The following is a 26,607-nucleotide window of genomic DNA, read 5'->3' as shown; positions in this document are numbered from 1 at the left end:
GAGCCTGCGCTCCGCAACGGGAGAGGCCCGCATACCGCAAAAAAAAAAAAAAAAATCTAGACAAATATAAGAACATATGTAGATTTTCTATTGATTTAGTAATTCAGTTTCCAAAATTTTTGATTTTTAAAAATTGTCATATAATTTATATATATATGATAAACTCACTTTTTTGAAGTGTACAGTTTGATGAGTTTTGACCAATGTACACATTGGGTTGCCAAAAAGTTCGTTCGGGTCTTTCAGTAAGATGGTACCAAAAACCCGAATGAACTTTCTGGCCAGCCCAAATAGTTATGTAGCCACCATGACAATCGGCCCCCCAGAATTCCTCATGATCCTTTGCAGTCAAATCCTCTCCCGTAATCCTAGTCCAGTGATCTCTTCTCCATCTCTATAGTTTTGCCTTTTCTAGAATGTCACGGAAATGAAACCACAGGGTATATAGCCTTGGAGACTGGTTTCTTTCACTTAGCATGAAGATTTTGAGATTCATCTATGTTGTTGTATCAATATGTATCCGTTTGTTTATTTTCATTGCTGAGAAGTATTCTGCTTAGATGTACCACAGATCGTTTTTCCACTTGCCAACTGATAGATATTGGGATCATTTCCAGCTTTTGGCTATTATGACTAAAGCCACTATGAACATTCACATACAGATCTTTCTGTTAGCATGGGTTGTGTTTCTCCTGGGTAATACCTACAAGTAGACTTGCCTAATCATATGGTAAGTGTATGAATAAGTTTATAAGAAACTGCCAAAGTGTTTTGGAAAGCGGCTGTATCGTTCTACATACTTCCCAGCCATGTATAAGAGTTCCAGTGGCTACATGTCCTTGTCAACATTTGATATTGTCAGTCTTTTTCATTTTAGTCATACGCATGGTGCAGAGTATACCTCACTGCAATTTGAATTTGAATTTGCCTGATGACTGATGTTGAGTATCTTTACATGTGCTTACGGGTTGCATGTGCCTTCTTTGGGGAACCAACTATTTTTAGTGAAAAGTAAAGCTACATTACTCATTTAGATTTCTCCAATACATTTTGATTAATATTCAAAACTGACAAAATAGGATTTTGTTTTCCTCTGTTTTTCATGGAATATTTCTAAGATGAATTAAACACTTCTTCAACTCCTTAGAGTTCTTAACCATTTTCTTGCGGAAAAACTGAGTCGTGTTGCCCGTACCATTCAACTACATGTTTTTCTTTAAAAATTAGGTCTGTATTTCATCTTCACAGTTTTTCTATCTATCTTCCTCCTTCTCAGGGATGTTACAGTTGTCTCTGTGTTCCCCTCAAATGGCCCACCACGCCAGCCATTGTAATCTGCTGTTTAACCAGCTACAAGCGTCTGTAATTACTTAAAAAATAAGTATATGGGGGCTTCCCTGGTGGCGCAGTGGTTGAGAGTCCGCCTGCCGATGCAGGGGACACGGGTTCGTGCCCCGGTCCGGGAAGATCCCACATGCCGCGGAGCGGCTGGGCCCGTGAGCCATGGCCGCTGAGCCTGCGCGTCCGGAGCCTGTGCTCCGCAACGGGAGAGGCCACAACAGTGAGAGGCCCGCGTACCGTGCAAAAAAGTAAAAAAATAATAAAAAATAAGCATATGGCTCTGAGTACAGGCCTGAAAGCCTCTCCAAGAATCAAGCCTGTAGGCTTCTCCAAGGGACCTGATGACATACATTTTATGATTTATTTTCAGGTCAGGGCTCTGCGTTAGAGATGGGCAGAGTCAGTTAATAAATGTCCCTGGGATTTCCAGACACACAGAAAGTTTGAGGGGACTTACCAACCAACTCTGATGCATCGCTGAGTCAAATGTTCTAGTTCTACAGCCATAAACAATACCAAAACACAAGCATACCTCAGAGATGTTGTGGGTTTGGTTCCAGACCACCACAATAAAGCAAATAACAAAATAAAGCGAATCACATGAATTTTTTGGTTTCTCAGTGCATATAAAAGTTATATTTACACTATACTTTAGTCGATTAAGTATGTAATAGTTTTATGTCTAAAAAAAGTACATACCTTAATTAAAAAATACTTCATTGCTTAAAAATGTTAACCATCAACTCACTGGGCCTTCAGTGAGTCGTAATCTTTTTGCAATAGTAACATCAAAGATCACTGATCACAGATCATCATAATATAACAATAATGAAAAAGTTTGAAATATTGAGACAATTTCCAAAATATGCCACAGAGACACGAAGTGAGCAAGTGCTGTTGGGAAGATGGTGCTCAGTGCAGGGTTGTCACAAACCTTCAATTTGTAAAATACGCAATGTCTGAGAAGTGCAATAAAATGAGGTGTGCCTGAACATATTATCATGTTTAAGGACAGCAAATTGGGGCAGGAATAGAGATTGTGCTCCAGGGCAGTGTATCAAAATAAGTCCCCAGAATTCCTTTTTGTTGATTCTAATGGCCTCGTGCTCCCTGAAACCCTCACAGGGATGAGAAGCATGGGCCCCCTCCCTGCCTGGGAGAGCCTCCGGTTCTAAAGCAGCCCCATCCCTTCCAGCAGTCGGGACCTCACTGCTCTAAGACAGTTTCCTGTTCTATAAAATGGGAATAATATAAAGTGCGTACTGCCCACCTCAGAGCACTTTGCGTCAGTCAAACGGGAAAGAGAATGTACCAGCGCTGCCTAAAGGTTAATATGACTACAGGAGACCACTGTTATTACAGCTCCAGGGGGAGCCTGACTTATCAGGAGTCCATCCACGACAATCTCATGCCAAGGCAGAAGGCTCCTAAGAAGAAAAACAAAGACACAAATACCCCTTCAACTGGATCGAGAGAAGGATGACAGCCTCATGGTGAGAACAGAGGGACACACCATGCTGCCTACATGGAGGAAGTCCTAGGAAGGGGGAGAAATAGAAACAGGTTTTGAGCTGGGAGGCGGCAAGAGACCGCCGATATGCAAGCGTGAGGAAGGGACACGGAGTCCAAAGGATGAATGAAGACACAGCAACACCGGGCACAGGGGCATACATGTATGTACAAACAGTTTAAATCTGGGCATCCTGTTGGTGCAGAGACAGCTACAATGCCATATTTCTTGTTTTTTTTTTTAAATTGAAGTATAGGTGCTTACAATGTCAGGTTAGTTTCAGGCGAATAGCACAGTGATTCAGTTATATAAATACACACACACACACACATATGTGTGTGCGTATATATATTCTTTTTCAGATTCTTTTCCCTTATGGTTTATCACAAAATATTGAGTATAGTTCCCCATGCTATACAGTGGGTCCTTGTTGGTTACCTATTTTATATATAGTAGTGTGTACATGCTAATCCCAAACTCCTAATTTATCTCTCCCCACCCCACTATCCCCTTTGGTAACCATAACTTTGTTTTCTATGTCTATGAGTCTATTTGTTTCGTAAATAAGTTCATTGTATCTTTTTTTTTCAGATTCCACATATAAGCGATACTTGTCTTTCTCTGTCTTGCATACTTCACTTAGTATGATAATCTCTAGGTCCATCCATGTTGCTGTGAATGGGTCAACGTATATGTCAATCTGGAGTTTGGAGTGGGCAAAACTTTCTGTGAAACTTCAGCTCCCTATTCCCACCTAAGTGTTCCCCACCCATAGAAACAGATGCCAATTACATATACCTCTCACCCTGCCTCACTGCATCTTCTGTGATTGCATCGTTCCTAACAGAATTCTTATCCAGGCCCAAGTTCCTCTGTAGTCAAAGGTAGAAGATCACCTGCTCAAAGGAAATGCCTGGCCATTTGATTCACTTCTAGAAATACTTTCTCAAGATATTCTGTGCCAACAAAGATTCCTAGACCCTTCCCAATGTGAGAACTTAAAAATGCCCTCGGGATCAACACTGTTTCAACGAGCGGAATCCAACCCAAAATCCAACATTAATAAATAGTGACCCTAGCTCTGGGTCATTTTTTCTTTCATACCATCCTAGCCTGATCAGAAGGGAGAGATGTTGTTCCCACAAGAGAGGACAATAGAGGCATTTAGCAGCTAAATCCGCCTCCTCAACCAGGTTCTCCTATAGGGACCCATTTTTCTGTAATTATTATCATAATGTGATTGAAGGAAGATACATGCATCATGTGGCTTCCCCCCCCAAGTCTTTTATGTTCAATCCACCAACAATGAATTTTTGAATAATATCACACATGCTAATCCTTCTACTTTTCCTTGCCTCATCTCTAAGCTGGGAGAAGCCCTCATTTCAGTAGGAATAACAGGTGATGTACAGAGGTGTGTGTGTATCAAATTCCATCATAGTTCATCTTCTCTACAGAAACAATAACGTTTCTCCATCTTCTAAGGTCAGGATACTGATCAAAAAGAAAGTTGGGGGCTTCCCTGGTGGTGCAGTGGTTGAGAGTCCGCCTGCCAATGCAGGGGACGCCGGTTCGTGCCCCGGTCCGGGATGGTCCCACATGCCGCGGAGCGGCTGGGCCCGTGAGCCATGGCCGCTGAGCCTGCGCTCCGCAAAGGGAGAGGCCACAACAGTGAGAGGCCCGCATACCACAAAAAAAAAAAAAAAAAAAGTTGGACCTCACCACAGAATGTGTAATATATTTATAATATCCCCTCAAAAACCATTCATTTAAAAATTATTACTGTTGTTTTTAGTAGCTAACATTTATTGAACACTTACTGTGAGCCCAGAAATATGCTTGGCTCTTTATAAGAACTGTCTCACAACCCTAAAGTGTGTTTAGTATTACTATTACTAGCCCAATTGACAGATGAGGCAACTGAGACTCAGAGATATTAAGTAATGAGCTCAAATCTCAAAGACCTTGAAAATGGAAGAGTTAAGAATTGAACCTAGGATTGTCTGACTCCAGAACCCAGACTCCTAACGACTATCTCTTAGTCTTATTTTCTTTCTTCCATGCCTCGCCCATAATGTCAATCTTTCTTTTTTCCTAAATTCACGTAGTTGCTTCAACAACACTTCATTCAAAACCTACTATGATACACGCCAGGCAGGAAGCTAGATGCTGTAACACAGTTCTGAATTCTCCACTTTAGTCATTGGCACTAACTTCCATCTCCCATAACCAGCTATTGGCATCCAGATGCCAGCACTGGACCCCCATTCGCAGGCTGAGGCAGGTGCTCATTGTTTAGTCCAATGTGACCTTAGACCAGCAAGGTGCACTTTCAGGCGTCTCTTCTGTGACTCAGTGATAAGTCACCCTTGCTGTGAGTTCGGCTGTGCATTCTGATAATCAGCTCTGTTCCTTCCCCGTACTTGAGACTTCCTTGGAATACACTCAATATGCTGGTTCCTCAAGAACCAGAGTTCCACCTTGCTTTTGTCAGTGCCTGTCCAAGGAAGATTTTCCTCACTAGAATGTAAGTTTCATGAAGGCAGAGATCGGTGTCTGTCTGTTCACTGAGGTCTCCCAAGCTCCCAGCACAGTGCCTGGTACACAGTAGGCCCTGAATAATGTTTGTGGGTTGATGAGACTGAGGTCCTGAAGCCCAGGCTGACTGATGGCCACGTTGCTTCCCACTTGACCTCCTGATACTTACTCCCTCTTGCCCAGTCTTAAGACCATCTAAGAGGACTTGGGATGGTCTGCAAGCTTTCTGGATCCCCTAATGCCAGGTGACAACCAGAATCAGGTCTGTTGTAATTTTCAGATTGTCTGCCTTGACCACCAGACTTAAGCTTCCTGGCAGCACCTGCAAGGTGTGTTTGTTGGCACACACCAGCTCATGGGATGAATTCCAGACCCTCCCAGCTTGCCTTGTTTGGCAGTATTAATTGGTCTTTGCCTAGTTTTATCTAGAAATATTTTTATATAATTATATACAAAAATCATGTAAAATTCATAGAGATGTATGTTCAAAGATGTGACAGCAAGAAATTGGAATGAATAATAAAACTGTTAAAGTGTGGCAGATACACACAATGGGCTTGCATTCTGCCATCAAAATACTATAAAGAATACTGACGGCATAAGAAAATGCTTATAATATTTACAGAGTTATAAGATTTACACACAGTATGAGCCTAACTATGGGAAAACACATTTTTTAAAAAAATACCAGCAATAACAGTTGAATTATGAATGATTAAGGTTTCTCATGAACATTTTTCTGCATATTTCTAAATTTCTAACATATCACCAACAAGCACATATTACTTTTATAATATGAAAACTCAGTAAATTTCTTGATGCAAACACATACTAAAGCAGATACAACTGCATCTTGACAGCACTTGGCTCAAGTTTTTCAGCCACTGGGGTCTGAATTACTAGCCTGTGGTTACCAGTAAGCCTAATTTAATAAAACAAGATGAATACTATTCGAATTTTAATTTACTCCCATCTTATTTCAAGCTAGTGAACAGAGTACAGCCTGATCACACGGCACACAGCTCAAGTCTTCTGGAATGCCTGACGTTCTGCTCTGTTAATTATACTTACTTGCAGATTCTACTCCTTTCTCCCAAAAGGCTATCAGCTCCCTAAGGACAGTCCTGGAGTGCCTGTGCAGAGCCTACATGTAACTGGTGTACCAAAGATGCCTATGGAGCAAATTAATTTTCAGAATGTGCCAAACCGTTCCAAAGCAGTCAACTTCTTCCAAAGGTATCATGGAAGAAATAACCAGGCAGAGTCCAATGGAAACAATCTCTTCTTCGGTCCAAAAGTCCCTCCCCTGTCCCTCTCATCACAATGGCATAGAGACCCGTGGTCTTTTGAAATAAAAAACAACTACAAATTCAGAAACAAAAGTTGTCCTCCTCTTCTAAGGCAGAACAAAAGTTGGATGAAGAAGGATAGATGGATGAATGAAGAAAGCTGTTTAAGAGGCAGATGGAAGTACGTGAGGTATCTCCGGTCCAGTGTATCAAACACGTTGTTTCATTGAGACAACAGACTAAGACATTTCTCTGATAATTCAGGCTATGCCAAGGGGATTGCAGGAGCCCAATCTGCCATGACGCCACACGGCGCTCAAACGTTCCCCATCCACTAACCGGTGCTTGAAGTTTCACATTGCAGTAGATAATCCTTTCTCTGCAATGCTACTCAAAATAGCTTAGGTGAGTGAGCACTTTGGGTAATATTAGAATTAATATTTCTCTTTTAATAAATATGCATTGATTTTAATGTTGACTAGAAAATATATAACAAAGATTACAAAACCACAAGTTCATGGCTATTGATATAGTTGTAAATCGAATAAAATTGTCAACTTCAAGAAAATTAGTACACTATAGACGAATCTGTCAAACCTCATTAAAGTGTACACTGAAGAACTGTATATTGCATTGTATGTAAATTCTCCCTCAATTCTTAAAAAACTTAATAGAACAGTACAGGTGGTGTGCAGATGAGGTAGGAATCCTCATTCCACAAACATTCAATGAGTTCATCCATGTATAGACCAGGCATTGTTCTAGGCACTAGTGATTGCTACAACCCAAACAAAGTCTTTATCCTTATGGTGCTTAAAATCTAGTGGCGGAGAGGCCCAACACAAAAATAATCCCAGATATTCATTCTGGTTCACCAAGCACTGTTGAATCCACCATCTTATTTGACCCTAATCAGGAGGAATTCCTGAAATTAACAGAGCTGCTTCTGAGGTCTATAAAATGGACACAGTGCCCAGCAAGCCCTGGTATCCCATCTCTAAGAAATATTCCTTCACATCAGTGTATTTTCAAGATTTCTTGCATCTTCCGTATGAAGAAAACCAACCACCTTGGTTTAGAGTAGCTTTTTAAGGTTTGCTTTGGAACAACATACAATAATCTAAGACAACCAAAAGATTCACTGAGTTTGTGTCTTTTATGTTGCCATTCACAAAATTCATGTAGTCTGGATCAGAGGTTCCTGAACTTCAGAGTGCGTCAGAATACACTGGAGGGTTTGTGAAACACAGACTGTCGGGTCTCCATCTGTTTCTGTTCATTATAGCAAGGGGTGAACCAGAGAATATGCATATCTAACAAGTTCCCAACTGATACTGATGCTGCTGGACCCAGAAATACCTGCGTGTTTGAGAACCACTGATCTACATTACACTTTGAAACAAACAACTCTAGAATCTCATTAGCTTGATAGAGTTTTGTTTTCTTAATGAGAATACATGGGTTTTTTTACAGGTTGACAGAAAGGCTTTGCATACTGCAGTCGCTCTGAAGTATCTTGTGGTGCCAGAAAGAAAGGAAATGCTCCCCTCCTAAAAAATGGTGTCTTGTGCCAAAGAGACACAGCAGACTACTGAGAGCTTCCAATGGCCAAAGCTGGAACAATTTAAGCAACAAAATAGATAAGGTTGTATTTGCGTATAACTCAAAATATAAAAATATCCGTGTGTCCAAGCTGAGCTAAATAAATGAACAAATACATAACTGTCAGGGGGAAAGGCAAATCCCCTGTGCAGAATAATTCTAAGTAATGTATGCAGATACTCTGTGCTCAAGGATGAGTATACGTCCCCGTTTCTTAAATGCGGGCTGGGCATTGTGATGTCCTTCTAAAAAGGACAACATGGAAACAAAGGGAGTAAATGTACATTGGAGGAACCTCAACCAGGTGATGTCAACAGCAACAGGGACAAGTCATTCTGATTGTGTAACCCTTCAGATGATGTGATGAGTACTTTACTTCCGTGATCTTCCCACCCCAAACCCAATCTAATCACGGAAAGAACATCAGACCATTGAGGGGCATCTTATGAACTGCTTAACCAGCACTCCTCAAAGCTGTCCAGGGTATCAAAAACAAGGAGACCCTGAGACACTGTCACAGTCAAGAGGAGCCTAAGGAGACATAACATCTGAATGTAATGTGGTATCCTGCCTGGGATCCTGGAACAGAAAATGGACATTAGGGGAAAACTAATGAAAACCGAATAAAATACCAACTTCATTTAATTAAAAAACAAAACACTGAGGCTCACTGAGCATCCACCATCTCTAAGGTTGTTGGTCACCTTGACCGAGGGAAAGAGAAGTCTGAAGGCACTGAGACCAGTAATTAAATGCTCCACTCCATCACTTTTGCCCACAACTCATTGGTTATTAACTAGTCACATAGCCCCACCCACCGACAAGGTGATGAGGACATGTGAGAACCACCGCATACCCCGAATGGGGGGATGAACAGTAGTAATGACTATCACCACACCTGCTTTCCACCCTTTTGAAACAAAGCCTTGTTTCACTTAAGCCTTGTTCTGCAGATTCTTTGGAGCCAACCTGTAGACTGATGGACACCGTGACGGTGCATGCCGCATGGTTTCCATTAGAGGTCATTTATACTGCACCTATTTTCTCCTGCTTCTCCAAGGGTCGCCTAGAGTTATGTATCATAATCGGGATTTCCAGTCTTTTTCTTCAATGATTACTCTGATTGTATCTCAGACCCAGTATCTCATCACAACCAAGTCAGCTATTTAAGAATTGTTTGGTGGTTTACTCAAAAGGCACAAATGAGCTTAAATGCCTCACTCGTTTCAGTAAAATGAAAAGGGCAGCCCCTTTGTCACATGAATCTGCCCAACCAATTTTCAGACCAAGCTTTCAACATGCCTGGTCTGAGCAGAAATCAACATTTCAAACTAAGTGTGTTTCTTCCTTCCTCTCCCATTACTCAATTCAGTTCTCAGTCTTTGCCTCTTCCTAGAAATAGTACTATTTCATTTCTCAACTCCTCCAAGCCCCCGATGCAAAAAAAGGACCCTCAAACCAAACAATTCTCCTTTAACGCCTGAATCTTGACCGTTTGCATTTCTCGCTGCATGACTACAGCACAATTTTAATTTTCACTTTGCATTCACATGTCAGGGAAGTTAAACATATGACCCTTCAGTGGGCAGTTTTCATAAACTCCTCCCAAAGGGCTTGACCTTGAGATTGCCTGCAAACTCCAAAAGTAGCTCCCTCTTTGAATAAACAAGTATTCTTTATATTCTTTGTAGGTTATGAAACAGCCACAAGAAGGTGTAGGGGTTTTGTGGTGATAGTGGTGGTGGTGGTGGTGGTGGTGGTGGTGTGTGTGTGTCTGTGTGTGTGTGTGTTTTCATTTTCCTTTTTTTCTAATGCAACAGTTTTATATTATGGCCAATCAGTACTAAAAACTGTGTAAATCACACCCAAGAAAGGAATTACTGATGGCCTCATTTCAGGCAAGTACTAGATGATCAGACCTTCCTTTGTATTTTGCACAGCTCAGAATTATAAAAGCCAACGCCTGAGCTTTGCGAACATTGCCCTCAAATAGAATCACAACAAAATTCCACTACTTAACCCACTAAATATATTTTTCTTAATCATCTCTTTCCACATCAACATTAAGAAATTCTCCTTTTTCTTAACTGCCTCCTACTTGAAACTATCCCCATTTTATTACAACAAATTTGCTAAGATGGTTTAGGATTATTAGCCTTACCAAAATTATGGATACTATTTTATGTAAGAATATTTAACTCTGTATCTTTACAACATAGTCGCCATAAGGATCCAACCAATATAGAAGCTGCTGAGATTAATAACTCATTTGTACAGAGATCATGTACTCGGGCCCCAGCTCTGACACCATCAACACTTTTCCTAAATTGGACTTCCCAATCCCTTTATTAGAGATAATGAATTCGTCTCATGGCCAGGAGCAGATAATGATTTCCATGGTCTCCACTGATATGAATCAACCCCCTTGGGGTTCGGAATACATCTTCATTGTATCCTTGTTCTTGGACAAAAATACTGCTTCCATCCGATTTTTTCCCTTCTTAACTTACCCAAATGATTTTCATTCTTACCTCACTCAACAACTTGTCAATTCGAGAACAGGAGCTATTTCCTTTCTTTGTTTGGGATTCTGGCTGCAACCCAGGCACCATTTTCCAAGTAATTAATGAACCCTGCAATGTCCTGGCTTGTGACCACCAGCCTCCTCCTTTGTTATATTTCTTGCCGGGAGAAGGACTGAATACAGGAGCAGGCAGTAGGCTGCCACTTAATGAAGAGCAAGCTGCTATTTTTTAGGTGAAAATATCCCGAGTTCTTTTACTTTAGCCACAAGGCAAAAGTGTGTGTTTATAGTTGTATCTGAGGCTCATGAAGAAATCTGAGAAACAGAAGTCTTTAAGAGTTAGAGATTTCTAACAGACTGTCAGGAGATGAAATGGGGCACACAATCTGGTGGGGTGGGGGGGGGGAACTCGACCTTTGCGCCCACCTGAAAACCCAGAGTTGCTTTTCCTGCATCAGCAAGGAGAAAACCCGAGAAGACGCAGTTTTTTGCGAAGGGCATAAAGAGATCAAAAATGAAAGTGGACTTTTTTTTCCTTCCCTATTCCTTAGAAACAAAGGAATAAAATTTTGAGGTTTTCTTTACCATGATCATTCATGTATTCAAAAAATACGCTTTCGGGGCTTCCCTGGTGGCGCAGTGGTTGGGAGTCCGCCTGCCGATGCAGGGGACGCAGGTTCGTGCACCGGTCGGGGGGTGTCCCGCATGCCGCGGAGAGGCTGGGCCCGTGAGCCATGGCCACTGAGCCTGTGCATCTGGAGCCTGTGTTCCACAACGGGAGAGGCCACGGCAGTGGGAGGCCCGCGTACCGCAAAAAAAAAAAAATGCTTTCGATGTCTTCTAGGTATCTAGCATTGATCTAGATGCTAAGATAGAGTAGTCATTAAACAGAGTCCTTATCCTCAAGGAAGAGTTTAGTGGACAGAGACTGAAATGAATGAATGAATGGATGGCAGATTAATGATGATTGCTATGGAAGAAAAAGTTAAACACAGTAAGGAGAACAACGAATACGAGGTCCAGAGTGTGAGGTGTTACTTTCTAAGAGGTGGTCTGGAAGGCCCCTAATAAAGTGACATTTGAGCAGAGACCTGGAGGAAGTGAAGGAGCAAGCAGCAGGGGTATCTGGAGAAGATGCCAGGCAGATGGGACAGCAGGAACAAAGGCACTGCAGTCAGCCCACGCTCGACATGGTTGATCACTAATTCCTCTAAAAGCTTAACAGTCTCTGCGGAATCGAGCCACTGTAGATAAATACCCACTCTTTTAAGCCCCAAAACATTGATTTTTACCATTTATGAAGTAAAATCATTGAAACTATGTTATATAACCCTCTGCCCTGTAAGAGATATGGTCCATAATTACATCTTTTCGGATGACTCCAATATATGTGTCACACTTTATTCATGGACATACAAAGCACATAATCTATGCACTACATTCTACTTATTCTTTTATTGATTAAACATCTAGTCTTTACGAGGTACTGCACTAGTTACTGGGAATAATATGATGAGCAAAGTAGGTAAGTCCCTGTCCTCACAGAGCTTGCAGTCAGATAAAGGAGAAAGGCATTATTCCACTATACATGCCACGTAATCGGAGTGTAGCGCCCTGACTTGGGGGGTGGGGTATGAGAACCGAAAACAGGGACTGGGGTCTTCTGGAGGATGAGGAAAGGTTTTTGTGAGGAAGTGACATGAAGGAGTTAATAAGAGGAGAAGGAGCATTCCAGGAAGAAGGAACAGCATATGCAAAGGCCTTGAGATGGGCAGGAACAAACTGGGTTAGCTGTATTAAAAGAAAGCAATGAGGGACGTCCCTGGTGGTGCAGTGGTTAGGAATCCGCCCGCCAATGCAGGGGACATGGGTTCAAGCCCTGGTCCGGGAAGATCCCACGTGCCACGGAGCAACTAAGCCCGTGCGCCACAACTACTGAGCCTGCACTCTAGAGCCCACGAGCCACAACTATTGAGTCTGTGAGCCACAACTACTGAAGCCCACGCGCCTAGAGCCCGTGCTCCGCAACAAGAGAAGCCACCGCAATGAGAAGCCCGTGCACCGCAAGGAAGACCCAATGCAGCCAAAACTTAATTAATCAAAGCAATGAAAACTGAGTTTGGAGAAGAAGCTGTAGTCACATCATGCTGGGCCTTGTAGGCTAAGTTTGGTCTTGATCAAATGGGAAACCATTTGAAGGCTTTTAGGTGGAGAGAGACAGAGTCAAGTAAACACTTCATATGACCTCTCTGGCTGCACAGTGGGAATGCAGGGCTGCAGGGATAACACCAGGGGAGAATCCACTGCAGGCACTCGGATGAGAGGATATGCATTGCCTGGACCTGGAGAGGGGTGGCAGAGACAGAAAACAGAAGAGGGAACTGAGAAGAAATAAGAAAGTAGAGTCAGCCGAGCTTGGTGATGAAATCAAATTCAGGAGATTAAGATGTTATGGGCGACTCATAGTTGGTTTTTGGAGTCATAATAATGCCCTTCATTCATTGGTTCTTGCTGGAGAAAAAAAGAAAGAAAAAAGAACAAGACATCCTATCTCAGGCACCAATCACACAGAGCACAGTATGTCTCTTCTCTTTGGCAGTCAGGCTGGTTCTAAGTAGTATCTAGATCCCTGGTATTCAAGTCCTCAGTGGCCCCAAAGCTGGCCTTTGGCTGAGAAGGGGCTATCACAAAAAAAATGAGAAGAGAAGCCTGTAGGCTACGTCAGACTCGGGACAAATGAGCTCCTGATCCAGATGACTCTGTTTCAACTCCATTATCGTGGCACTTAGCTGGTCACACCTACAGAGAAATCAGCCAATTGGGTGACCCGTTAGGATTTTCTTTCCAGAGAGCAAAGTACCTAAATAAAGACCCTTGCATTTAGCATAGAACACAAAGACACCTGAGCAGCAGCAATCTGAGAGAACTTCAAGTGTGGCATTTAGGTTTGAGAGAGGAAGTTAGAAATCAGAGAACTGATCTCACAAACAAAAAGCTTTTATAATAGCTTGCCCTGGATAAGACAGTAATGAGAGGACAAAGAGAAAAACCGTCCTCCTCTAAATACCAAGGAAACCTAGGGAAATGACTTCTTAAAAAGGAGCAGGTGAAAAGAAGAATTTTAGTGTCATCAGGAGTGACTGTTCTTCCTCTTTGCCAGAAATAGCTAAGCGTCTAAATCACTCACGGGGCCCTAAGAAAGCAGGTGCTTACAAATGAGCGTGAAGCCAAACAGTGCTTTATAGATTCTTCTAGGCTCGTCGAAGAATCCTAATGGACTTTATTCACCTTAAGATCACCTGATTATGGTCACAACAGATTAGGATAATACCTGTAGTTTACTTGTTTTGGACATAAATCCATCATAAATCCAATTCCTACCCTTGACCATAGGTTTGTTTTGTTTTGTTTTGTTTAAAAAAAGGCTTTCTAAGCCTTAAATGCCTTATGCCTGGGTTTCCAAACCAGAGACAATGTACTCCTGGGGGGCACATCATCCTATAGCAACTGATGAGGGTAGTCATCAGTCAGCCATTAATAAATAATAAACTGTAATCTGCCTTCGCTGATCAAACTTGCCTTAATTGCTCTTACAAAAACGTGCAAGTCCTTCAAGCATCACATAGCCTAAACAATAAAACGTTTGCCCAAGTTGTTTTTCAGAAATTTGGAGTCAACTGTGTCCAGTTTGAGCTCAGGCCATTTGGTTAGGACTGGTTAGGACCACTGACCCTCTAACTGGGCAAGCACCAGTATCCACTAGGTGACTTTTTGAGGTCAGAGGGCCAAAAACTCTACCCTTAGAGCGTGCTAAGGCCACCATATTCTGAACATGCGTCCCACGAAGAAGCCAGTGGCTAGCTTAGTTGTGCCTGCGCAGAACGACGATTACCTCACTTTTTTCTTATCTCCAGTCACCCTTCCCCATGCTCCCCACACCTCAGGCCACCCTGCTTCTTTATCTCATAAATATCCGGAGCCCTTCACCTTCTGGGAGGCGGACCTGGGACTTGTCTCCTCACTTGGCTGCCTCGTGAATAAACCCTTTCTCTGCTGCAAACCTCAGCATCTCTGCATTTGGCTTGCTGCACGTTGCGCAAATGAACCTGGTTTGGTAACGCTATGCCCAGCAGGGGTGGGAAACTACAAAACTCTTTTTTAAATTTACCTTTCTGTAAGAATTAAGTTCAGATAATTTGAAGTTGAAGCAACAATAACTATTCCAATGTATAAAAGGCAGAATCCACCCGAATTTTCAAGTTAAAACACAAGATTTCAAATATATTTCATTTTTGTGGTTTCCCCACCACCACCTTGAAGGAAGCCCCCAGACCTCTTGATATCAGGAGATGCATAGTTACAGGCCGACTCCTCCACGGGGCACTGTGGGTACAGCGCCTGGGACCCACGATGCTTTTTGCAGCTGACAAAAATGTCCTACGAATTTTAAAATCAGAAGAAAACAATTAACTCTTTGGTCAAAGTAAATGTTTTAATATATAATATTAATATGTTTGTCTTTATGCCAAGGAAATTGTAAAATCTAACTTAAAATGTTTTTTATGGAGTCAGGAGACCACAAAGGGAAAAATAAGAGCCTAGGTCCATGAGAATCACACTGTGACCCTGGGTAGCTGGTATTGTTGTGCTGGTAAACCTCAAAACACAGGTGACAATAATATTTCTTAAAGTATGGTGGTACAAATAACACCATGATGTGATGGGACAATGGTTAACATTTTTAATTTGCAAAGTATGTATTACCTATTAAAGTGTAATTAAAAATAATGGATCTCCCATTCATGGTAGCAATAAAGTTTCCTTTTTGGAAAATTAGAAATTTGGATAATGGTCTGATTGCTTAATTCCATTTTAAATCATATATCATAATTGTTTTTCAGAATGAGTAGGTCACCATGTTGAGAGTAAGAAATATTTGTTGGTTGGAACAAAGCATCTCCTTTTCCTGGCACATGAAATGGTCCTACATAAGTCTTGCATTGTACGGACAGAAGCAGATAAGGGATAAAGATTCCTCACAAGAATAAGACATTCATGTAAAAATGAGATCAGCAAGTCCAGTCCATCCAGCCGGGATCATTTTACAAGGGTCAGACAGCCTTGGGGCATAAACTAATCATTCCAGGGTCTGGAGGAAGCCACCTCCTGATTCCCAAGAGGCAGCATCACATGATTAGATTGTTTACCTTTGCTCAACACAAATTTGACACATTTTCCCAAAACTACCTGTCTGGGGCCCTGTCAAAATACAATGATGGAAAGTCAGAATAATGTTCTGGCCCAGTATGTCTAACATTCCAAAAATCCATTCCATTTCAGTCATGTTTTGGAGGTAGGGAAGGATATTTTCCCCACTAGTACTTGAAATCAATCCATTCTTGCATGCTTTAGCTGCCCAGAGCATAGACTCATTGCTGAATTCGAAGCAGCCAGTGGCATCCAGGACCTTCGAAAAGTAGTATTCTAGCGCTTCTTTTTTCTCCTGTATGTCTTCGAGCTGTTAACTTAGAGGGAAGGGACTTACCTACTCTCAAAGCAAGAAGGCCTTATGTTGTTTTTAATGGCCGATGAAATTTTTCCCAGGGATCTGCAAGAAGGGCTGCCCAAAGAAAATTCTATATATTTCTCATGAACATTTGCAGAACCGCAAAGCAAATAAGACATAGAACACAACACTACTGCAAACATTTTTGAGGAGAGTAAGTAAGATTCTCAGTTGTTTCATTCAGCTCTGCCAATATTAGCTATACCATCATCCTCACCTAGTATCTGGACAAAAATATTGTAGCTAGTAATAAGCAGAACCAGGATATGAACTCAGGTCTGCTTAGACCCAAAGTCATGTTCTTAACTCCTGGAACAAAGCTGGTAGTCAGTACGTATTTTTGAATCTGAATCTAGATGAGGGAACCGGTCTTTTTGACCCAGAATGCTGAAGTATTTTCTGGAGCTACTGTACAGCTAATCTCAACTCCCAGGATGAAGGAGTTCCGTAAAACATCTGAAGAGATTAAATAATACCAGATTCAAGTATCCTTTCTAAGGAACGGTTTCCCAGACAAGATGACAGGGATGCAGAGATTCTAGCCACTCCTCGGAACAGATCCTACTGGAATAACAACACAGAATTCACCCTGGGCCCCTTAATGAGACAGGGAGAGAGCTGTGTGACCCCACTAGGTAGGGTGTACGAGCCCCATAGCAGTCTAAAGAAGCTACAGAAGACAGACCTCCACCCTTCTTCCACCCAATAAAGATTTCTTGGGGTTCATGTCTCTCAAGGGGGATTTGAGGCAGGAGATAGATGGGCCCCAGGCCGAGCAGCTGGAGTTCGTCCCCTGTGGATAGATACTCCAAAATAACAAGGAGGGAGGAGAAGCTGAGCCCTGCCCAGGAAAGAGATAAAAAAGACCATATATTCCTCATTCTCGAAGTCAAGGAGACCTTCCCAACTACACACACACACAGAAAGGCTCCTTGAAGAGGTCAACAAGGGAGGGGGTGCCACCCCATAATAGGTGATGTCAACCTACCCATAGGCCTCTTCACTAGAATCCATCGTGGCTAAGAGATGCACGTGCACACATGGGAGGAGCCTGAGATGAACCAAATATGGACTCAGAACCAGACAAAGCAAGACGATTGGCCAAAGGAAGCCCAGAAGAAATGCCTCATATAAGTGATTCAAACTACCACGAGGGTACGGCTCTCTCTGAGTTCACCCATGTGCCTATCCACACGTACTACTTTTCCTCCAAATAAACACTTTACGTGCTTCACTACTTTCCGTCTTTGTGGGAATTTTTTTCTGCAAAGCCGAAGGGCCAGGGCCTTGTCACTAGCCACTGGTCCTGGTGGTCTAGTGGCTAGCATTCGGCGCTCTCACTGCCGCGGCCCAACCTCAATCTCTGGCCAGCAACGGAAACCCTGCTTCAAGCCACTGCAGGCCAAGGCCACCCAAGATCATATTTGATTTTATTCCTTGTTGAAATCCAACTGGGATGAGAAAAATTAACTATTACAATTAAGTAAGCAGGAGAAAGTGAAAGATTTCCATGTAAAAAGCTTAAAGTTCTGTTCCTTTAAAAAAAAAAAATGTCTAAAGAAACTCAATCCTTTAACTGGGACTCCAGATAACAGACTGTACTGTATATAGAAAGTAGCTAACACTTTTTTTTTTTTTGAGTACTCATTTTATTTTTAAATTCTTCTAAATGCATTTCATGTATCATCTCATTTAATCTTTATGAACTCTATGAACTTTATGAATAATAGGTACTATTATTATTCCTATTTTTCAGCAGATGAAACCAAGGTACAGAAAGGTTAAGCAATGAGCTCTAGGTCGAACGGCCAGTAAGTGGCAGAGTCAAGATTCTAGACTCAAGGGATCTAATGCCAAAGCCTATGCTCTTAACCACTTTGCTCTGCTGCTTCTTATAATAATAATTACCACTTACTGGATACTTTATTACGTGCCGTATATGCCTTATGTACATTATCTCATTTACTATTCCCAACAACCACAGGAAGGGTGTTTGTATGTACATTGTATATATGCATGCAGATATAGAAGTAGGTGTGTGTATATGTGCGTGTGTATATGTGCGTGTGAATGATTCTAGCTTCTATCCCATCACCCTAAAACATGTGACAAATCTCTCAACTCTTGAAAGAAAGCCATCTTAGATACTCTGTGATTAATCATATGAAGTGTTCACACAAAAACTGCATTGTGCATCACCTTCTCATATTTCCAGTAGGTGATCTGATTGAATCTTTATTTTGAGAAGAATAGAATTCATTTACTCTCATGTTCTTGTTCTTTTTATTTCATTTTAATATGAAATATAACAGCACCAGAGAAAGTTCTGCAACATCTTAAAGGACAGAGTTTTAGGACTATCACTGACTTTATAAAAGTTCCAAGTAAAAACCTCCAAGGCATAGTAGCAGTCAAATGTCCTGTACATACGCAGCCAATCTGTACGTACTTTGCACTTGAAGACTGTAAGGCTCCATCATCACGGTTATCGCCAGAGCTAAGAAGATCTGCCTTCTCCCCTTCACTGAGCCAAGTGTGTGACTTATCTCTGTGGACGTGACAAGTCAGCCACCAGTGGGCACCAAGGCCTTGCCTTCGCCTTCTCACTTCCCGGAGGAAGAGTTCAACACAGAGGCTAGATGGCCCATTCAGGCACCCAGTCTATTCTGAATCTGGATCTATGCCTTCTCTTTATCTAGAAAAGGTGTTTCACCTAATCAAGTGGTCTCCAGTTCTCAGGGCCAATGAAGTGGCCTAATTTCATGCTTCCCAAATTTAAATGTGCCTACAAATTATCTGGGGAATCCCATTAAAAAGCAGATTCTGGGGACATCCCTGGAGGTCCAGTGGTTAAGACTCCACCCTTTCACTGCAGGGGGGGAGGGTTTGATCCCTGGTCAGGGAACTAAGTTCCTGCATGCCACATGGTGAGGCACAAAAAAAGAGCCGGGGGTGGGGGGGGGGGGGGTGGATATTTGTTTGAATTTTTGAAAGGCCCACCTAGGGTTCAAATCCATAGTGATCTAAAAAAATTTCCATTATAGTCATGTGGCATTAAAAACTCTAGACAGTCCTTAGAAATATCCATTCACTTTTTAAGCTTTCGGACTCCACAAGGATGTCTCACTCCAGATAGGGAGAGAGACCATTATTCCACACGTGAAGCTAAAGGCATCCCTTCCGTCACTGAGCCACCTGTTCTCTAGTGCCCAGTGATCCACAGAGTAAGCAACTAATAATTTCAGATTCTCCAAAATGGTGAATCCTTGACCTAAATGTGTTTAATACTCAGTAAGCCTCTCTAACTCAGACTACTTTGGATGCGAGAGTTGGTACCACTATGTAAATAAGGAACTATTTTACTGTATAGTTAAATGAAACAAATACATGCAGTACAAATTCTCTGGAGGAAATGCTCTAATATTGAAGAACAACTTGTGATTAGCATATCAATAGGAATATATAAACAGCAGTTTTTAAATACCTGAGGGCACTTAAGGACAGGTTTTTTAACAAACTTCTTAAACTTCTGTTTATAGTCTGAAACTACTTGGAAAATTCTTTCTTGTAAGACACTTTAAAAGGTCAAGTTCAGCCCACATCTCCTCTTTGAAAATTAATAAGTTTTTAATGTACTCAGAGATGCAGAAATGATGTCAAGCTTACTTGATTGACCAAGCCAAAGAACCTTCTAGAATAGCAACATGTTTTGGCTGGGTTTCTACCATTAAGTCACTTGTCCTCTTAAGTGGGATATTTTAAAGTACACTTATTTTGACATATTAGCAGAATTACTAGGTCACTTGTAAGCAGCAAAATAATTCTCTTTAACCTTTTTAAAATGATCAAAGAGGAGAAATAAAGTATATAAACAATGCTGAGGAATAATGGCTTGCTAGTGTTACCTCTCCATTTTAAAAGGGACACGGGTTCGTGTCCCGGTCCGGGAAGATCCCACATGTCGCGGAGCGGCTGGGCCCATGAGCCATGGCCGCTGAGCCTGCGGGTCTGGAGCCTGTGCTCCGCAACGGGAGAGACCACAACAGTGAGAGGCCGGCGTACAGCAAAAAAAAAAAAAAAAAAAAAAGGGACCCTAAGAACTGGGGACCATAGATCTCTGTTAAGCCAGAAATTTTTAAATTAAAGGTTAAATCACTGAATGCTTGAGTTCAGCCCCACCTTGCTTTCATTCTTCCAATGAATTATATCTGCTTAACTCTTTGGTGTCAAAAGGTTGTAGGTGGGTTCAACTTCCAGTTGTTGGAGTGACCTAGGGCAAGTCAAGCTTTCTAAGGCCAGACTCTTCATCTGAAGAGCAGGGATCATAAGTATTAAGTTATCTACCTCATGACGCTGTGGAATGGAGCCTTTCCTATAATGGGCATGAGTACTATATATATACACTATACATATATATTTACATACCAGTACTGCTTGTATTGTTAGCAGAACAAAGTCAGTCCTTGAGCTTTAAAGAGACACATGAACCACAAGAAAAGTCAAGAACTTCCACTTAAAACCACAATGAGATACCATTGCACACCTGTCAGAATGGCTATCATCAAACAGACAACAAATAACAAGTGTTGGTGAGGTGTGCACTGTTGTTGGGACGGCACATTGGTGAAGCCACCATGGAACACAATATAGAGGCTCCTCAAAAAGTTAAAAATAGAACTGCTATCAGATCCAGCAACTTCACTTCTATTCACTCAAAGAAAACAAACACACTAATTCAAAAAGATATATGCATTCCAATGTTCATTGAGGCATTATTTATAATAGCTAGGATATGGAAGCAACCTAAGTGTCCATGGATAGACAAATGGATAAAGATATGGTACATACATATATATAATTCAATATCACTCAGCCATAAAAAAGAATGAAATCTTGCCATTTGCAACAACATGGATGGACTTAGAGGATATTAAGTGAAATAAGTCACACAGAGAAAGACAAATACCACAGGATCTCACTTACATGTGGAATCTTAAAAACAAACCAAACAAACAAAACAAAAACAGACTCATAGATACAGAGAATAAACGGGTGGTTGCCAGAGAGAGGGAGAGGGGACATAGGTGAAGGGGATAAAGAGGTCCAAACCTCCACTTATATAATAAATAAGTCACAGGGATACAGCATAAGGAATATGGTCAATAATAATGTAATAACTTTGCATGGAACAATTGGTTACTAGACTTATGGTGGTGATCATTTCATGATATATGCAAATGTCAAACGATTATGTAGTATACCTGAAACTAACATAACATTGTACACCAACTATATTTCAATTAAAAAAAAAAAAATACTGCCACCTAAAGCACAAGTTAAATCTATGAAACTCCTATAACCACAAGAGAGGAACCAAGGGCAACAACCATAAGGACACTGTTCTTTAACAAACTACCAAGAGTTCTGAATGCATCCTAACCTCTAAGGTTCAAATCTAGAAAGAGAGAAACATTCTTCCTCAATGTGACCTTCCACGGCACACAGGTCACTGGGCTGTGTCCTTACCTGTAAGTCAGTTCTCAGGCTTTGAGCATTTCATCGAGATGCTCCAGTCCTACATCCAAGCAAAGCTGATATTGGTTAGTTCTTACAACTTTTATTCTGGAGAATGTTCTGTAAATATCCTCCAAGCTCCAAATCCCCCCCAAAGTGTATGTTAGTATGAAGAGCCATTATCCTAACAAAATCAGCTTTTCTGGCCACATACATATCATAGGGTGACACTGCACCACCAGGAACTGTCCTCAGCTGCTACCTCTTCTTAGGGAGCAATCCAATCCCAATAAAGCATAGAGCCCTGTCAACACCAACACCAAATAGATATACATACCCTTGTACATCTACTCATTTTTTTAAACTAATATTCAACACTAGGCACTTAACTGCTTCTATTTTAACCCAAAACACAAACTGTGAAGAGGGGATTTTCTCCCCCATATTTACTCTGGAAGAGACACCAGCCACAGAGAAGTCAGTTAAACCTCATGTGCCCACAGACCTGAGGTGGTTAGCTCCCTGAGCTGTGTTCCTCAAGGAAATCTGGAAAGAAAACCTCTGGGCTTTGACCAGGACCTCAGAGAGCAGAGAGGAGGGCTCCTTAGGAGAGCTCTGTGGGCCCGTGAGCTCTGTGGGTCACACCCTTCCTGAGAGGCAAGATCCTGAGTAAGACGTTGAAACCTCTGGATGTTCATGGTCTCCGTCAGCAAATGGGTATCATAACCCCACCCAATCTCTGGATTCAAGTGTTAGAACAACAACATGAGAACCACAGACTTGGAAATGCCGAGACACTCCCTGGAGACCAATGCACGGAGTAAAGAGTCTCTTCAACACTGATCATGCAGACGGCAGAATGCTGGGGGTGATGGAAGTTGTGACTGGAGTGAGATGGGAAGCACGGTCAGTACCTGTCTTACTTTCACACGTTCACAAATATATGGATTTGAAGGAGAACTAACACCACGATACGTAGTATTTAGGACAAACTTCAAAGACCACAACTGACCATGGTATTACTCATCAGCTGAACCAGTATTCATAAATCTCCTTTGCTTCTGGACTGGAAAGGAATGGTCAAACAACGAGCTTTTTGTCTGGACGCCACTATTTTTGTTTTGGGTTTTGTTGGCAGCCTTGTTGTTGTTTTTGCCTCCCTATTTTGTGTTTTTCCTTATCCCCTACCAACACTCCAACACTGGTTTCTTGGACACACCTTAAATTTAGAACATATTTACTCAGATGATTCACTGTAGTCATTAGTCTTGTTCAAGCAAGTCTTGTCCTGAGCAACGGGTAAGCTGGAGACCCAAGGAAGAGGGCAGCCTCCGCTCTTCATCAGGCATCTGCTCATCCCACCCCATCCCCAACCTGCTGCAGACCATTCAGGCTGGGTGCCCAGCACCTCCTCCTTTCACCACTCACAGACGGGCAGATTCGTATGGGGAGGGGAGCAGGTTGGGTGCTTAGCTTCCGGGATAGGCTTCTTCAGGGAATGAAAGGTTTTGAAAGTTCTGAAGGATCTCTCAACGTGGGTAAGTGGGTACAAAATTGTAGAACCAAAAGTACTAAACATTTAGGCGACAAAACATTCCTCTTCTGCTAAAATCATCAGAAGGGTTAGCTGGGGGAAATCAGAATCTGCTTAATTTGAAACTCCCTTTAAGAGAATATACAATCAACTCTGCCTCCATCCAAACAAAAAGACTCATTGTCTTTGGTTTTCACTAACTTTCACTCTTTTGACACATAAAGAGAAAGAATGAGGTGAATACAGGTCAAACTTCTCATTGAAGCAGCTGACAATAGCCTTTAGAGGCACTGCTGGAGTTCTTGGGTCATGGGCGCTACCTACTTAAAATCTGCAGAAAAGAAAAAAAAAAAAAAAGTGACTAGTGTGATCCTTAATGGAAACAGAAATCGAGAGTCTCTACAGAGAGATTCCCAACCTGCATTCACGATAAATGATTCAACAAATAGTTTGTATCTTGATACTGTTGCCAGATCACTCTCTACTACATTACCCAGAAATTCTGTCCTTTTATCCTCTGTTTCACTGTCTCTCCCCATCCTCAAGCCCAAACACACAAACCTAGGCCCCTACAAGGGGGGAAAACACAAAGGCAAAGAGTAAGCGATCTACCACAATGCCACACCAGGCTACAGCTAACTGGAGAGAAAAGCACAGATTATGCACTGGCAAATATTTGCATGGTCTCCAGAGCAGTAAGTTTCATCCATTTGCTCACAAAAGTACACGACTGCAGCTGACAGAATAAATCAATTCCATTCAACAAACATTTATCAAGCTCCGGTCTGATTGCAGAGTCTTTTGGAGGAAAAATCACGCACCTGGATATTGGAGCTGATTTTTGAAGACGTCTAGAAATATGCTATTCCTGCCCCCTCCCACCAAAAACAAGGCATGAGAAAAGGAGCAACCACCTCCCTCAGATGACCAGCACAGCAGCATTTTACATTGTAAAATGTAACAAGCCCAAGTTCCTCTTTGTAGATGGAAAAGAATTCCCTTCTTATCTTTCTGGGGAAATAGCAATTTTGCTTGTTGTATAAAAACGTAGTGTAAGAAACCAGTGATTAATTACCCAACCGTCAATCACCTTTCAGTATTTTGGATATAAAGATTAGACCAACTATATATTGAAACAAGTTATGTCATCACTGCTTTATATTATATATTCAGACTTATCAGGGATCTACTTGAAATGAATTCTAAACATGCAACGCAAGAGCAGGGCAAAACCAATCCCTGCCAAACATCTAGGGGGATTCTCTATCCCCTGCTCCCGCCCCAGATTTCCTTCTGGGGAACTTGTGTGTGGAGCTGAGCGAATTTAGGCTATGTGACCACGAGTCAGGCTCTATAGCCTACTTGTTGACCTCAGGAAAGTCATTTATAGACTGAGACCTAACTTCTTCAACGTTAAAACACGGATAATCATATCCCTTCTGTCTCACTTGTGAGGATACTGTGAAGGTCAAATAGAATAATGAAGATGAAGGTTTTATAAAAATTGTTATAATCATCAATATTGATGTTCAATTCCACAGTCCTGGAGACAGGGGAGCAAAAGGAAAACCTAAGAAAACCCACCTCTGTTCCCAGAAGTGTGTAACAGGGTCTTTACAAGTTTAAACAGCCTGTAGCCATTTAGCCACAGGGACAGTTTTCGATCATGTCCATGAAACCAGTTTCAAAAAGAAGGCAAAACAGTTTTTTTCTTATCCTATTTTTTTTTCTGTTATAATGCATGGTAGGTGGACACTGTTTTGATGTAACTTATCAGTATTTAGCAGCTGTTGGCTAGTATTAAATATTATATTGAGGGTCAGTCTCCTTGATGTATATGTTTCAACAGTTGAGATTAAGCAAAAATGACACATATTCCACTGAGATAGGGCATTCCAAGCTCAGCGAAACATGAAAGTTGTAGCCTTTTTTTTAAAGTTGATACTTTTAACCATCTACTCTGTATCGGCGCTAGAGAAAAAGTAAAGTAATGTTCCGGAACTCAAGGAGCTCTGAGTTTAGAGTGGAAACAGCCAGACAGAACATTACAAAACAGTGAGGGCAGGATGATGAGGAGAGGTCAGCAAGTGTCCCAGGGTGCAGAGAAGGAGGGCTGCCGCTGAGCCAAGGGTTAAGGCTGTCGGGTAGGTGGCACGGATAAACAGAAACTGCTAGCACTGTGATAGCACTGCGCAGGCGTGAGTCAGGATCCGCCCAACACAAGGCTGGACGGGGAGATAGAGGTCGCGTCCTGAGGAATCTGGGCCTGGGGACCTCATCTGCTCTGTGGATGGATGCAGGAGGGGTGTTCAGGGGAGTGGCGCACTGGAGAAAGGACAGCTGCATCGGGGACACCCTGACCACCTCCTTCCAGAACATTCTGCTGTCGTATGAAATACTGGAGTTTCGTATGGAAGAAAAAAAAAATTTACTTACTAAAAGAGAAAACAGGTGCTACATTTAAAGGTAAAGGGGAATCTCATTATAAAAGTGTGATAAAAATAATCACAGCCCAGTTTAATAGAGAAAACATTAACAACCCTGTGTTAGGATTCATAGAAGATGTTCGCACATTGACTGACCTCTACCTCTACTCTACCTCCACCTGAGAAGGATCATTTTATTTAGACATAAACAGGCTAAAAAAGTCAAGGGCTTCAGCCGGTTTCAGCTTCCTGGAACAAGATGCTGCTCTGCAGGTGCTGGGCAGTCAGTCACCTGGAGGATAAAGCAGCCAGTGAGTCATCCTGAGGAACACGGACACACGGACACGCAGATGCGCAGGACCCTTCCGGCCTTGTTGAAGAGGAGGTGTTACAAGAAACTCTCCAGGAAACCATCACTTCTACAATTAAGTTTACTGGGAATACTTTTTAAAAGGAAGACCAGAGGCTGGGGGAAGAGGGGGAGTGGGCAGTAGGGAATGACTGTTTACTGAGTACAGAGTTTCAGTTTGGGCTGGTGAAAAAGTTCTAGATTTGGATAGTGGCGATGGTTGCACAACAATGTGAATGTACTTAATGCTACTGAACAATATTTCATGGCATGGATATTTTAGCACAATAACAGAGGGTGGGGGAAGGAGAGAGGGAGAGAGAAGGAATGAGGCAAAACTAAAAAGTACTAAGATTTCTAGCAAATTCAACTGAGAGCCTCCTACTGCGTTCCTGAACGTGATGCACAGGACAA

At 41.9% G+C, this 26,607-nt stretch overlaps 1 protein-coding gene across 4 annotated transcripts in view; it reads right to left on the bottom strand.

Moving 5' to 3' along the window:
- Positions 1-26,607, bottom strand: part of TNIK (TRAF2 and NCK interacting kinase) — a 414,490-nt gene that overhangs the window by 284,880 nt on the left and 103,003 nt on the right. The window contains exon 1 of one of the 4 annotated variants that reach the window (XM_082840054.1): positions 15,138-16,115. The exons of the other annotated variants lie outside the window; for them this stretch is intronic. The gene's annotated coding sequence lies outside the window, so the exon portion shown is untranslated. Of the gene's footprint in view, positions 1-15,137; positions 16,116-26,607 lie in introns of those variants that run through there. 4 annotated transcript variants of the gene reach the window in all.

This window comes from Leucopleurus acutus (assembly GCF_964270905.1).
Source record: "Leucopleurus acutus genome assembly, chromosome: 5".
Lineage (NCBI taxonomy): Eukaryota > Metazoa > Chordata > Mammalia > Artiodactyla > Delphinidae > Leucopleurus > Leucopleurus acutus.
The sequence above is the reverse complement of the archived record's forward strand: the minus strand, read 5'-3'. Positions and strand labels throughout refer to the sequence as shown.